Raw genomic sequence first — 13,300 nt, 5'->3', positions numbered from 1 at the left:
CCCAGTCGCAGCAGCCATTGTATCTTCCAGACCGAGGTCACAGCACCACTTGCAGTATAGGTCCTCTCCTGTGGATGATCAGGTCTCGAGTGATTAAGCAGATAGAAAATGGCGGTCACGCCCGCGGCGGTGCGTACCGCGGCGGTGCGTACCGCGACCGCCGGCGCACTTCGTCATTGGCTCCTGAAACCCATAGGCTTCAATGTTAACCAATGCGGCTTTGCGCCGCGGTCTTTGACCGCCTACCGCCACGGTGTGCCCCGCCAGCGCATTGACCTCACATCCCATTGTCCCACTTCACAGGTCAGGCAGCCGCCATTTCAAGGGCCTACATGGCTTAATTTTGAATGCGACACACAGGCCTAGGCCTTGCATTGCCACACATACACGCCTTTCAACCCATTGCCATTCTTTAACTGTGCAAGCTGTCTGTACGTACCTGTGGTTTGGCTGACTCTGTGCTCCATGTTGTCCTTCCTAGGCACCGTCCGCTGGGACTTGCGATGAGAAGGAGGAATCCTCGCGTGTACCGACCGCTGGTGGACCTGTCGACAATGGAAGAACGCCACATCATACTACGATACCGACTTGACCGAGCCACTATCCATGAACTGTGTGCCCAGCTGGAGCCAGCCCTGATGTCCCCCATCCGCCAACCCACAGGGATTCCCCCTCTGGTGCAGGTTTTGTCAGTCCTCCATTTTTTGGCAAGTGGGTCATTCCAGACCACAGCGGCCATGTCATCTGGAATGTCTCAGCCTATGTTTTCAAAGATTTTGAGTAGAGTGTTGTCTGCCCTGATGAAACTCATGCGGAGCTACATCATTTTCCCAGAGGAGGGTGACTTGCCTACAGTGAAGGGTGATTTCTATGCCCTTGGACATATCCCCAACATCATTGGTGCCATTGATGGGACCCATGTGGCTTTGGTACCCCCAAAAGACGATGAGCAGGTGTACCGAAACAGAAAAAGTTATCATTCGATGAATGTCCAGGTGGTCTGTTTGGCTGACCAGTACATCTCCCATGTAAATGCCAAGTTCCCAGGGTCAGTGCATGACGCGTATGTGATGCGAAATAGCAGCATCCCCTATGTGATGGAGCAGCTACAGAGACAACGTGTGTGGCTAATAGGTGACTCTGGTTACCCCAACCTGCCTTGGCTACTGACCCCAGTAAGGAATCCCCGGACCAGGGCAGAGGAACGGTACAATGAGGCCCATAGGCGAACTAGGAGGATCATCGAAAGGACCTTTGGCCTCCTGAAGGCCAGGTTTAGGTGCCTGCATATGACTGGGGGATCCCTGATGTACTCACCAAAGAAGGTGTGCCACATCATCGTGGCCTGCTGTATGCTTCACAATCTGGCATTGCGACGTCAGGTCCCTTTCCTGCAGGAGGATGGTGCAGATGGTGGTGTTGAAGTAGCTGTGGAGCCTGCGGAGAGTGAAGAGGAGGAAGACTCAGAGGACGACACAGACAACAGGGACAGAGTAATAGCACAGTATTTCCAGTAGCACACAGGTAATGATCACCCATGCCATTTTACATTTCCTGAAAGCCTCCTGCATCTCAACTTTGTCGGTTTCACCCCAGACCTATGGACATGATGTTTGAATTTCCCTTCCCTTTTCTGTGCTGTATGAGCCACTGCGTGACCTCGGCTTGGTTGGCCCATGGACTAATGCTAAGTTACCTCGGTATGTGTAATTCACAATGTTCACAATACGTAATTGATATGTAATGTGTCATACATTTGTAAATAAGACAGCCAGAGTCCTGATTGATTTCAGTGCAATGTGTGATTTATTATTAGTGCAGAGATATTGGTACATGATGGTGAAACAGTGATGGGTGGGGGTGGAGTAATGTCCATGGCGGAGTCCAGTTCTCAGTCTCACAGGTGCATTGTCCATACGCCTGTGGCAGGATGGAGCAGGGGCAGTTCAAGGTTTGACAGGGTGGCCATGTGGGACAGTGGGAGGACTTCAGGGGGTATGTGATGCTGGTGGGGGACTTGACATCCTACTCTGTCGTTTTTTTTTATCTCAGGCTCCTTTTGCGGGGCGGTTGTTGTTCAGCAGGAGGTGGGGTTCTGGGGGGCTGTCGTTGTGGTGGGGCCTCCTGTCCACTAGCGCCGGTGGAGGTGGTAGGCTGTTCCTGTTCCTGGCTAGTGACAGGGGCCCGGTGTGATGCCACATGGTCCCGAAATGTGTCCTCTATGCGGTTCAGGGCCTGGACTATGCTCCCCATAGCGGTTGAGATGTTGGTTAGTTGGTCGCTGAACCCCATGTAGCGTTGCTCCTGCTGTGCCTGGATCTCCTGGAACCTGGCCAGTACCGTCGCCATTGTCTCTTGTGAGTGGTGGTAGGCAGCCATGATGGTGGTGAGGGCCTCTTGGAGAGTGGGTTCCCTGGGCCTCTCCTCCCCCCCTGTCGCACAGCAGCCCTCCGAGTTGCCCTGTTTCCCTGGGCCTCTGTCCCCTGGACGGTGTGCCCACTCCCACTGCCCCCAGGTCCCTGTTGTTGTTGGGTTGGTGGGTTACCCTGGGGGCCCTGTAGTGGTAGACACACCGCTGCTTGACCTGTCCTAGAGACAGAGGCATGGGCCCGCTGGGTGGGAGCTGTGCGGTTGTTCCCAGAGGGGGTTGGGTCTGCAGTGGCCTGTGTCTGGGTGAGGGGAACCGACTGCCCAGAGGTCCCCGATGGTCCGGGCTGGTCGTCAGGTTCCAGGTCGACAGAGCTGCTGTCATCACTAGTGGCCTGTTCCGGGGGAGGGATGGACATTTCTGGTCCCTCCTGACCGGTGTGTTGTCGTTCGGGTCCTGCATGGGGTAAGAGGGTATGGTTATTGTTTCTGTGTGTGCATTAGCTTGCGTTTTATAGGTGCCCTTGTCCCCCAGTGCTGGCATTCCCTTGGGGGAGGTGTTGTGAGGGTGTTTGGTGGGGGGGGATGATGGGTATGTGCAGTGGTCATGCTTAGGTGATGGGTGTCCATAGTTTGGGGGTGGCATGCAGGGGTTGGTGTTGGGTGGGTTGTGCAGGGGAGACATTCTCAGGGAGGATGTGTGCTGGGGGGTTGGGGGTGAGGGTGGGGGTTAGCATGCTGGGGGTGGGGTGAAGTGGTTGGCCTTGTACTTACCAGAGTCCATTCCTCCGTGTACTCCAGCGAGGCCATCAGGATGCAGGATGTTGAGTACCTCCTGCTCCCATGTTGTGAATTCGGGTGGAGTGGGTGGGGGTCCCCCGCCAGTCTTCTGCACTGCGATGTTGTGTCGCGAGACCATCGAGCGCACCTTCCCCCGTAGGTCGTTCCATCGTTTGCGGATGTACTCTCTATTTCTGGGATGCTGTCCCACCGCGTTGACCCTGTCCACGATCCGCTGCCAGAGCTCCGCCTTCCTCGCTATGGTGGTGTGCTGGACCTGTGAGCCGAAGAGCTGGGGTTCCACTCTTATGATCTCCTCCACCATGACCCGGAGTTCTTGGTCCGAAAAGCGTGGGTGCCTTTGTGGTGCCATGGGGTGGGGTGTATGAGGTGTGGGGTGGTGTATGTGATGATGTGTGTGTTGGTGTGTGGTGCTTTGTGCTTCTATGTGGTGTGTGTGATGTTGCGGTGTGCCTCTGTGTGTCTGGCTATCTATTCTCTGATGTGTGTGTCTCTCTCCTTCGTCTCTGGTTTTTGTTGGTAGGGGTTTGTGGGTGATGTGGGTGTGTGTTTTATATGGTATTGGATGTGTGGGAGTGGTGTGTGTATGGGTTTCAGGTGTGTGCCTTTCAAATTGTCCAATGTGGTAGGGGATTGTAAAGGTGTGTGTATTTTGACCGCGGCGGGGTCTACCGCCAATGGAATACCGCGGTTGAATGACCGCCGCGTGGATTTGCGGGTCATAATGGGATGGGCGTATTTCTGTTGGCGTGGCGGTGGAGGTTTGGTCTTCTCCAGTTTACCGCTGATGTGGCGGACTGCAGTGGAGGGCGGATTTTCGGAGGTTTTGCAGTTGTGGGTCAGAATGTCCGTGGCGGCTGACCGCGGCCACGGCGGTATTGTGGCGGCCTTCTGACCGGCAGTAAGCGGCTTTTACCGCCGAGGTCAGAATGACCCCCTCTGACTCTTGAAATTCGGCCTTTTACGCCACAAGTTAACATTTTTAAATTGTCCTTTTATATATACTCAAGGGTACTTTTAACTTGTCATTTTTGACATTTTTATATATATGTCTTAGGTTTAGTTTTAGTAGCTTTTATACATTATTAGGCTTTGAACCACCTTTAAACAGGCAAGGGGAGGGTGTTGTCTAGCTATTTTAGTTATAGCTCCATGCACGTTATTATAGTACCCTAGGCCTGCAGCTGTGCACTTTACCTAGATGTATTTCATTTAGCTTTGTTTATAATTTTAACAATAGCCACATTAACGGTCTTGTTTTATTTCTCTCTATCTAGCTGTTTTTTGCCTAGGCCAGCACTACGTTCTTAAACAAGACATTCTTGTTCACTCTGTGCTTCTCTCAAGGCTACAATAAGATAGGTTGCCGGTAACACATGGTAACGCTTTGTCTCTGGTATTCATAGAAATATACACATCCTTACATAGGGACATTATTCTCAAAACATCAGCTGTTTTATTATAAAAACACTTCCCTGTCCCATATAAATTAGAGGGAGATTCCAGCCAGGTGACCATGACTGTATGCTGATTGCTGAGCACTTTGCTACAGCTGCTTATGCAGACTTCAGGCCTTTGCTCAGGTATAGGGATGATGTCTTCCCAGGGGAACATGAAGGGAAGAACTAGAGCTTAACATGCTGTGCTCTAATATAGCCTAGGTAGGAATTAGTCTATTGACTTTAGTGACAATATGGTAGTGTTATTTCTATGCTTCACTCGCCTTGTCACAGTTTTAATTCTGTCATGCTTTATCATCCTGGTTATTGCAGTACATACTTTATTATCTAAGATGCAGTTGCTTCATTAAAACCTTATTGAAACATATACTGCCTCTGTTTGTCATTGTATACGTGAGACTAATGTAACTGAGAGAAACGGATGGGATCTGAGTGACCACGATTTCGATGAGGAGTCAATTGTGTCATGCGCTGGGCTGCACAATCATCCCTGCTCTTGTGTGGAGATAAGGCACTGCTAGTTAGCCGGAGTAAAACCCGGATTGGGGCGACAGGTGTCACCTGCAGTGGGTTAAGACTCAGTCTCCCATACTGCAGGAGATTCTGCCGCTCAAATCCAGTAGTCTCATTAGAAAAAGGAGAGCCTACACAACAGCTACTGATCTAGCTCGTCTATATATGTATTAATTTGAGAAGAAGCCTTTGTTCAGACATACTAATCCCTTCAAACCACACATTATCCAATGGCATTGTTACATCAATGATGTTTTTTTTATTTGCTAAGGCCCTGATTTGGCTTTCCAGACCTTTTGTACGTGGATTAACACCTGTTCAGCTGACATTCACTTCACCTCTGCACACAGCAAATTAGAAATCTCTTTTCTGGATCTCACTGTTAAAACTGAAAATGGGCTACTGTACACCTCACTGTACAAGAAACCCATGGAAAGAAACTCCCTTCTGATGTACTCATCATCCAAGGGGGCTCAGTGATAACCTTCCCTATGGCCAATTTCTTATGATACGCAGGAATTGTTAAAAGAAAGAAGACTACTTTAGGTAATTTGATGTGCTCATCTACCGACTTGAGGAGAGGGTTTATCCTAGAAGGTTACATATGAGATCCAGGAAGAGAGCATGGTACATCCATTGGGAACATCTTCTCGACCCCAGAACCTGAGAACTTTTAAGAGGGTCATATGATTTTGTCAGCACACAGAATACAGATAGCAATGCCATACATATGATCATGTTAAAATACTGGCATTTAATAGCAGACAACCTCCTATCTGGGCTTTCAAAAGGGGTCCAAATCTTAGGGATAGGTTGATTAAAGCAGAAGTACCCACACAACCTGCTCCTACAATTTCATCACAATAGGGGCTTCTATCGCCAGAGGGGCACTTCAAGTGTGAACATTATCTAGCATGTCAAATGTGTTTTGAAATAAAAACTTTTGCTCAGAATGTTGTATCATATAACATGAATGTATTTTCTAATTGTAACACAAGGAACGTTGTGAACGCTCTCTGGTGTGTGTGTGGGAAGATCTATGTTGGACAGACAACTAAAAAAGTGAAAGTACGCATTTTACAACACAAGAGTCATAGTAAGTGTAAAACATTTGGGGCACCATTAGTGGACCACTAATTGCAATATGGACACACCGATTTGGATATTCAGTGGCGGGTGGTTCAAACACTCAAACAGGACAGCAGAGGCGGTGCCTACAAGAAAAGGCTACTGGAAATGGAATGTCAGTGGATTCAGTGAGTGAAATCTATGGAGGAGAGCCTTAACAGTCAAGACGAATGGAGCCAACATGTTTCTTATGGCCATTTATAGATTGCTTTATATGATCAATCTTTGAACATGCTTGTACTCCTGAGACTCTCTTTCATTCTGTTTCATGTTCCTCTTTCACTTTCACCTTGACCGGAGTGTTTTTCTTATACTCTGTACGTATCTATTGACCTTTAGTTGGTATCGTCCACATGTGTTCCTTTAATTGGAGGTTTTGTGTGTGGGTTGTTTTTATTCACCGGCCTTTAACTATTCGCAGTGACCGACCTTCGATTTCCTTGCTATAGATCACCTAGTCTGTTGCTTGGCTATATTACTATGGCCCTCATTACAACCCTGGCGGTCGGTGTTAAAGCAGAAGTAACACCGCCAACAGGCCACGACCACGGCGGAAACCGCCAACACAGACAGCCACTTTAACACTACGACCGCCACGGCGGTAACAACAAACGCCACGGCGGTAACAACAAACACCGCGGCAGTAACCGCCAACAGCCAGGCGGAAGACAATGTACCGCCCACCCCATTACAACCCGCCCACCCGCCAGCTTTTCCAGGGCGATACCAACGCCATCAAAAGCACGGTGGGAACAGTATTTGGAAGGGAAACCACTCACCTCTCGACACTCAATGAAGAACTAGGACACCATGGAGCCCGAGCTGCAGGTCTTGCCCATGCTGGTCTACCTCCTCATCTACCAGGAGTACGAACGCCGGCGGCGACAACCACGGTGAGTACTGCACCTAGCACACAGGGGAGGGGAGAGGAAAAAGAAAGTGACACACACATGCAACATGCAACACCCCCACCCCCACCCTCACCCACAACACCATACACACAAACATACATCAACATTACATTTACACCCTGTAACACTCTGGAACAATGCAAGGACAAAAGGAATTGGATCAAATAAGTGATATTTTAGAAATAATAATATTATACGTAATAATCAGAAAAACAGTATTTACAAAAATATACAATATGTACATAAGGTGGCACATTGTCCACCTAAAATGTCCGTGGGCCACTGGCCCAAAACGCAAAGGCCAAGCCCACACTTGACTCTTGCCTCAATACAGAGAGAACACTGTAGGGGCATCAGGTTGAAAACACACAGGCACCTCAGGGGGAAGGTGAAGTGGGGGCACCTCAGCCGGAATAACGCCACTGATCCTGGAGGGGGCTCCATGCCCCCAGCAATGTCCTGGGGAGTGCAAGACCACGGTCTCTGAAGCCTCTCAAGTGGGTGCTTTGCCCACTGCTTGGTCTTGGGGAGTGCAAAGCCACAGTCTCTCAAGTCTCTCAAGTGGGTGGTTTGCCCACTGCTTAGTCCTGGGGAGTGCAACGCCACAGTCTCTCAAGTCTCTCAAGTGGATGGTTTGCCCACTGCTTGGTCCTGGGGAGTGCAAAGCCACAGTCTCTCAAGTCTCTCAAGTGGGTGGTTTGCCCACTGTTTGGTCCTGGGGAGTGCAAAGCCACAGTCTCCAAGTGGGTGGATGTCCACTGCTTGGTCCTAGGGAGTGCAAGGCCACAGTCTCTCAAGTGGATGCCTTTCTCCACTGGTTCTGGAGGGGGCTTTGTGCCCAGTCTGCTTCATCCTGCCAAGGATAGGGTGAGTGGATGCATTTCTCCACTGGTTCTGGAGGGGGCTTTGTGCCCAGTCTGCTTCATCCTGCCAAGGATAGGGTGAGTGGATGCATTTCTCCACTTGTTCTAGAGGGGGCTTTGTGCCCAGTGATGCAACACTTGGGGTGTGACAGTTCACAGTCCGTCACCTATGTGTCAGAGGCACGAGATTTGAAGGGACCAAGTTACATGATAGTCCATGGAGGCAGGGCTAGACTCCATCCGGCGGCAGCTACGACTGCAAACTGGTGGTAGTGCTGGTGGGGGTGCTGCCAGTGGTGGAGGGAGGCCCCAGCCCGACTCCTGCCACCTCGGACGGCTGCCCACTGGGGCTGCTGCTGCTGGCAGTGATGCTACTGTCAGCGGTGCAGGTGGCGGGGCTTGCGGCGGTGTAGGTGGCAGTGCTGGCCGCAGTGCAGGTGCTGATGCTGCTAGTGGTGGAGGGAGGCTCTAGCTGGTCTCCTGCAGCCTCGGACAGCTGCTTACTGGGGCTGCTGCTTCTGGCAGTGGTGCTACTGTCAGCGGTGCAGGTGGCAGTGCTTGCGGCGGTGCAGGTGGAGGTGCTGCCAGTGGTGGAGGGAGGCTTCCAGCCCTTCTCCTGCACCCACTGGGGCTGCTGCTGACAGTAGTGGTGCTTGTGGCAGGGCTGATGGCGGTGCAGGTGGCGGTGCTAGCGGCGGGGCTGCTGCCAGTGCTGGCCGCGGTGCAGGTGACGGTGCTGGCGGTTGTGCTGATAGCCACCAGGCCTTCACCTGCAGCCTTGGACGGCTGAAGTGCCTTGCCTGGTGTTTTGTGCCCCTTCCTCACCTTGGCAGATGGTGGTGTCACCTTGGGTCTGGCAGCTGGAGTCTTTGAGGTGGCCTTGCTGGGTGGTTCTGGCTGCTTCCCCTTGATGGATCCTGTCCCCCTCTTCACCTTGCCAGGTGGCAGAATGGTTTCGGCCTTGGCAGGGGTTGGTGGCACACTGGCTGGGCTGATGGGTGCCCTCTTTGAGCCTTTGATAGCTGCAGGAACCACAGCGGACGACAATTTGGTGGCTGAGGTACTGGGCTGAGTTTTGGCCACCCTGGCCAAAGGGGAAGGACGGGGGGTAGGGAAGAGGGCAATGTTTGCCAGGAAAAGCTTCTTAGACACACTTGGGCGGGACAAGGGAGAGGGTTTGGGAGTGGAGGAAGAGGGAGTGGTTGTAGGAGGTGTCTGTCTGCTGAGTTTGGGTGCAGGCACATGGGCTGGATGCTGTTGTGAGGTGGATGGCTGCTGGGTGGGTGGGTGCTTGCGTTTGTGTACTTTGGGAGGAGGGGTCACAGACACACTGGGAGAGGACACAGGGGAGGGGTGTGCATGGATGTGGGGGTGGTGAATGCCAATGAGGGGTGTGTTGTGATGGGAGTGCTGGTGATGGAGGTAGTGGATGAGGATGTAGTGCATGCAGGTGTGAGTGGAGACACTACTGGGAGGGAGGTGGAAGACGAGGAGGAGGGGGACACAGTGGAGACAGTGGATGTTGGTGTGTCTGCATGGGGATGGTGCTTATGTGAGAGCCTGTGTGATGAAGTGTGGTGCTTGTGATTGCCTGAGACACTTTTGTGTGTTGATTTGGGTGAATGCTGGTCTGAAGGTGTGCTTGGGATAGGCTTGGGTTGAGGGGATTGGGACTGGGTAGAGGAGGTTGGAGAGGGGAGGCTGGAGACAGGGACAAGGGCTGCCATCAGTGCTAAGGCCACAGCCTGAAATGCTCTCTGTTGGGCCACCACGCCAGAGTGTATGCCCTCCAGGTATGCATTTGTTTGTTGCAAATGTCTTTCGACACCCTGGATGGCATTCAGAATGGTTGACTGCCCAACAGTGAGGTCAGTAGCCTCCTCACTGAGGGCAGCAGGGCTGACTGGGACAGTGCCTGAGGTGCCTGGGGCGAAGGAGATGCCCACCCTCCTGGGTGAGCGGGCACGGGAAACACGCTGAGGGGCTGCTGGGAGGGTGGTGCTGGTAGGGGGGTGGCGGCTGTACCTGTTGTTGGGGTGGGCACAGAGGTCTCCGCCACCGCCAGGGAGCTTTCATCGGAGAAGCCGCTGTCTGTGGTGTCCCCTCCTGTCCCCATCGTGGTGCTCCCCTTGCCCTCCGCCCCACTGGTGCCCTCACCGGCGGTGGATTCAGCCTCCAGGCCCATGTGGGATGCAGCTCCCTCCATCGCCAGTGCCTCTGCTCCTCCGCCAGATGATGCTAATGCACACAAGGACAGGGTGACAAAACAAAAAGGGGGGAGAGACAGAGGATACACTTGGTCAATGCCAGCAACAACACTACCGTTGGCGTACACAACACAAAGGGAGCAGCCCTATGCACTAGGCCATGCACTACCAGTTACACTGCTAGTCACCAGCCCATGGGGTACAATGCCTAACGCCATTAGCTGCACACCTGAAACCCAAAGGACCCTGCCCAGTAGTAGATGCCCATTAACACTATTGGGGTAGGAGTGCTTCAGAGCCTTCACAACAACGGACCTACCCTGCCAGTTTACCCTGGCCTAGGGGCACCCACAGCCCACATTCCCCACCCAGGTACAACCTTAACGCGTGCAAAGTAATGATTCTGAATCTGTACTCACCCCCTTGTGGCTGCTGTGATGCCTTCAAGAGCCCATCAAACTCCAGATAGGCCACCGCCAGGATGCGGAACATCAGGGGGGGGGGGTCAGGTTAAGACAGGCACCCCTTACAGCTGGACCTCCACCGTCCTCCTTGCCCAGCGGCGCCGGTCCTCCCACCGTTTGGGGCAGTGGGTGCTCCGCCTGTCAAAGAACCCCCCCCCACCCCCGGTCCGCACCTCCTTGGCGATCGCACGCTAAATACCCTTTTTCTGGTGGGCGCTTACCTGCATGGAAAAGACAGCAGAAAAGGGAATTAGTCAACCGTCCGGATCATCACACTCATGGCCCACGAGATCCCTCCCATCCCCTGATGCATATACATTGACCACCATACATGAAGCACACTGGCCAGGACCCCTCAGCCCCCACCCCCCCCCCCCACATGTGGCTTACACACACAGCACTCCATACATTCATGGCCCACACATCATGCTCACAGTGTACTCACCTGTTTGTCTGGAGGACCATAGAGTAACGTGTACTGGGGTAGGTTTCTCCAACTCTTCCGCAGTGAAGACAGGGGCCCTTTTCCCAGACACATGAGCCATTGTCGCTTCCAGACACAGGTCACAGCAGCACTTGCAGTTTGGGCCTCTCCTATTGAAGGTCAGGTAGTAATGAGTGAATAGATAGAAAATGGTGGTCACGTCAGCGGCGGTGCGTACGGTCACCGCTGGCGTACACTGCCATTGGCTCCTGGAACCCATAGGGCCCAATGTTAACCAATGCGAAGTTGCACGTCGGTCATCGACCGCCTACCGCAACGGCACACAACGCCAGTGGAATTACCTCATTTCCACTTGTCCTTCCTCACAGGTCAGGCAGCCGCCATTTCAGGGGGGCACAGGGCATGGCACCTAACTGCGTCACAGAAGACATTGGCACAGCAAATGACTCTCGGATTCACATACTGGTTCTGTAAATGTAGAAATGCATCATTACTGCAATAGATGTGTGATTATGACCATCTGCTCACCATTTTCCCCCATAGGCTCCGACCGCTGAGGATGAATATGAGATGGAGACATCCTCCTGTGTACAGACCCCTGGTGGACCTTGCGACAATGGAGGACAGACACATTATCATTACACACAGACTTGATAAGGCCACAATCCAAGAACTGTGTACCCAATTGGAGCCAGACCTGATGTCAGCTACCTGCCAGCCCACAGGTATCCCCCCTCTAGTGCAGGTCCTGTCAGTGCTCCATATCCTGGCAAGTGGTTCCTTCCAAACTACAGTGGCCATAGCATCAGGGATGTCACAGCCAATGCTCTCCAATGTGTTGGCCAGAGTGTTGTCTGCCCTGCTGAAACACATGTGCAGCTACATCATATTCCCCCAGGTGAAGGATTTGGCCACAGTGAAGGCTGACTTCTATGCTCTGGGACATATTCCCAACATCATTGGTGCCATTTAGACACACACAAAAAAGGGAGCACACTGCCTCACACTCCAGCATAAAATAGTCCCAATGCATCGTGGTAAATGCAGTCATTTGATTGGTGCCATTGATGGTACACATGTGGCATTTGTCGCCACCACCCCAGGCCCCCCCCCCCGGAGAAATGAACAAGTGATCAGGAATAGAAAAAGCTATTATTCTATGAATATGCAGATGGTGTGTTTGGCTGACCAGTACATCTCCCATGTGAATGCCAAGTATCCCGGCTCTGTGCATGAAGCCTTTATCTTGAGGAATAGCAGCATCCCATATGTGATGACTCAACTCCAGAGGCACCGGGTGTGGCTAATAGGTGAGCCCAAGTTCCCCACCCAGTATTAATTGGTGTATGGGTATGTGGTTGTCCCTAAGGGTTAATGTGTGGCTAACAGGTATCCCTCAAATATTTGCAGGTGACTCTGGTTACCCCAACCTCTCATGGCTACTGACCCCAGTGAGGAATGCAAGGACAAGGGCAGAGGAACGTTACAATGAGGCACATGGGCGAACAAGGCAGATAATTGGAAGAACCTTTGGTCTTCTGAAGGCCAGGTTCCAGTGCCTCCATCTGACTGGTGGTCCCTGTACTACTCACCCAGGAAGGTGTGCAAGATCATCGTTGCATGTTGCACAACCTGGCCTTGAGACGCCAGGTGCCTTTTCTGCAGTAGGATGAGCCTGGAGATGGACTTGTGGCAGCGGTGGAGCCTGTGGACAGTGAGGAAGAGGACGCAGAAGAAGAAGATGTGGACAACAGAAGTAATATAATACAGCAGTACTTCCAGTGACACACAGGTAAGACACTGTAACTTCACTTTACTTTTCAGTTTTCTGTTGGACATTGTACATGGCAGCCTGATTTCCCTATGTCTATGGCCACTTACTGTACCCTTTGGCATCTCTATTTTCAGATCTCTGTGGCCCACTCTGGCTCCTGGTGTGTTTACAGCTGCCCACTAAAGGTTATTCCAATGTAAATTTAACTGTACATATGACTTCCAATGCTTTGATAATGTTGGTGTAATACATATTTGAATCATTTGACAGACTCCAGATTTGTATTTGTTTCAAGGGTGTTTATTTAAGTGCTCATAAGTAGAGAGGGATGTGCAATGGGCTGGGGTGATGGTGGAGGAAAGTCCTT

The sequence above is a fragment of the Pleurodeles waltl genome, chromosome 11, assembly GCF_031143425.1.
Source record: "Pleurodeles waltl isolate 20211129_DDA chromosome 11, aPleWal1.hap1.20221129, whole genome shotgun sequence".
Classification (NCBI taxonomy): Eukaryota; Metazoa; Chordata; class Amphibia; order Caudata; family Salamandridae; genus Pleurodeles; species Pleurodeles waltl.
The sequence above is the reverse complement of the archived record's forward strand: the minus strand, read 5'-3'. Positions refer to the sequence as shown.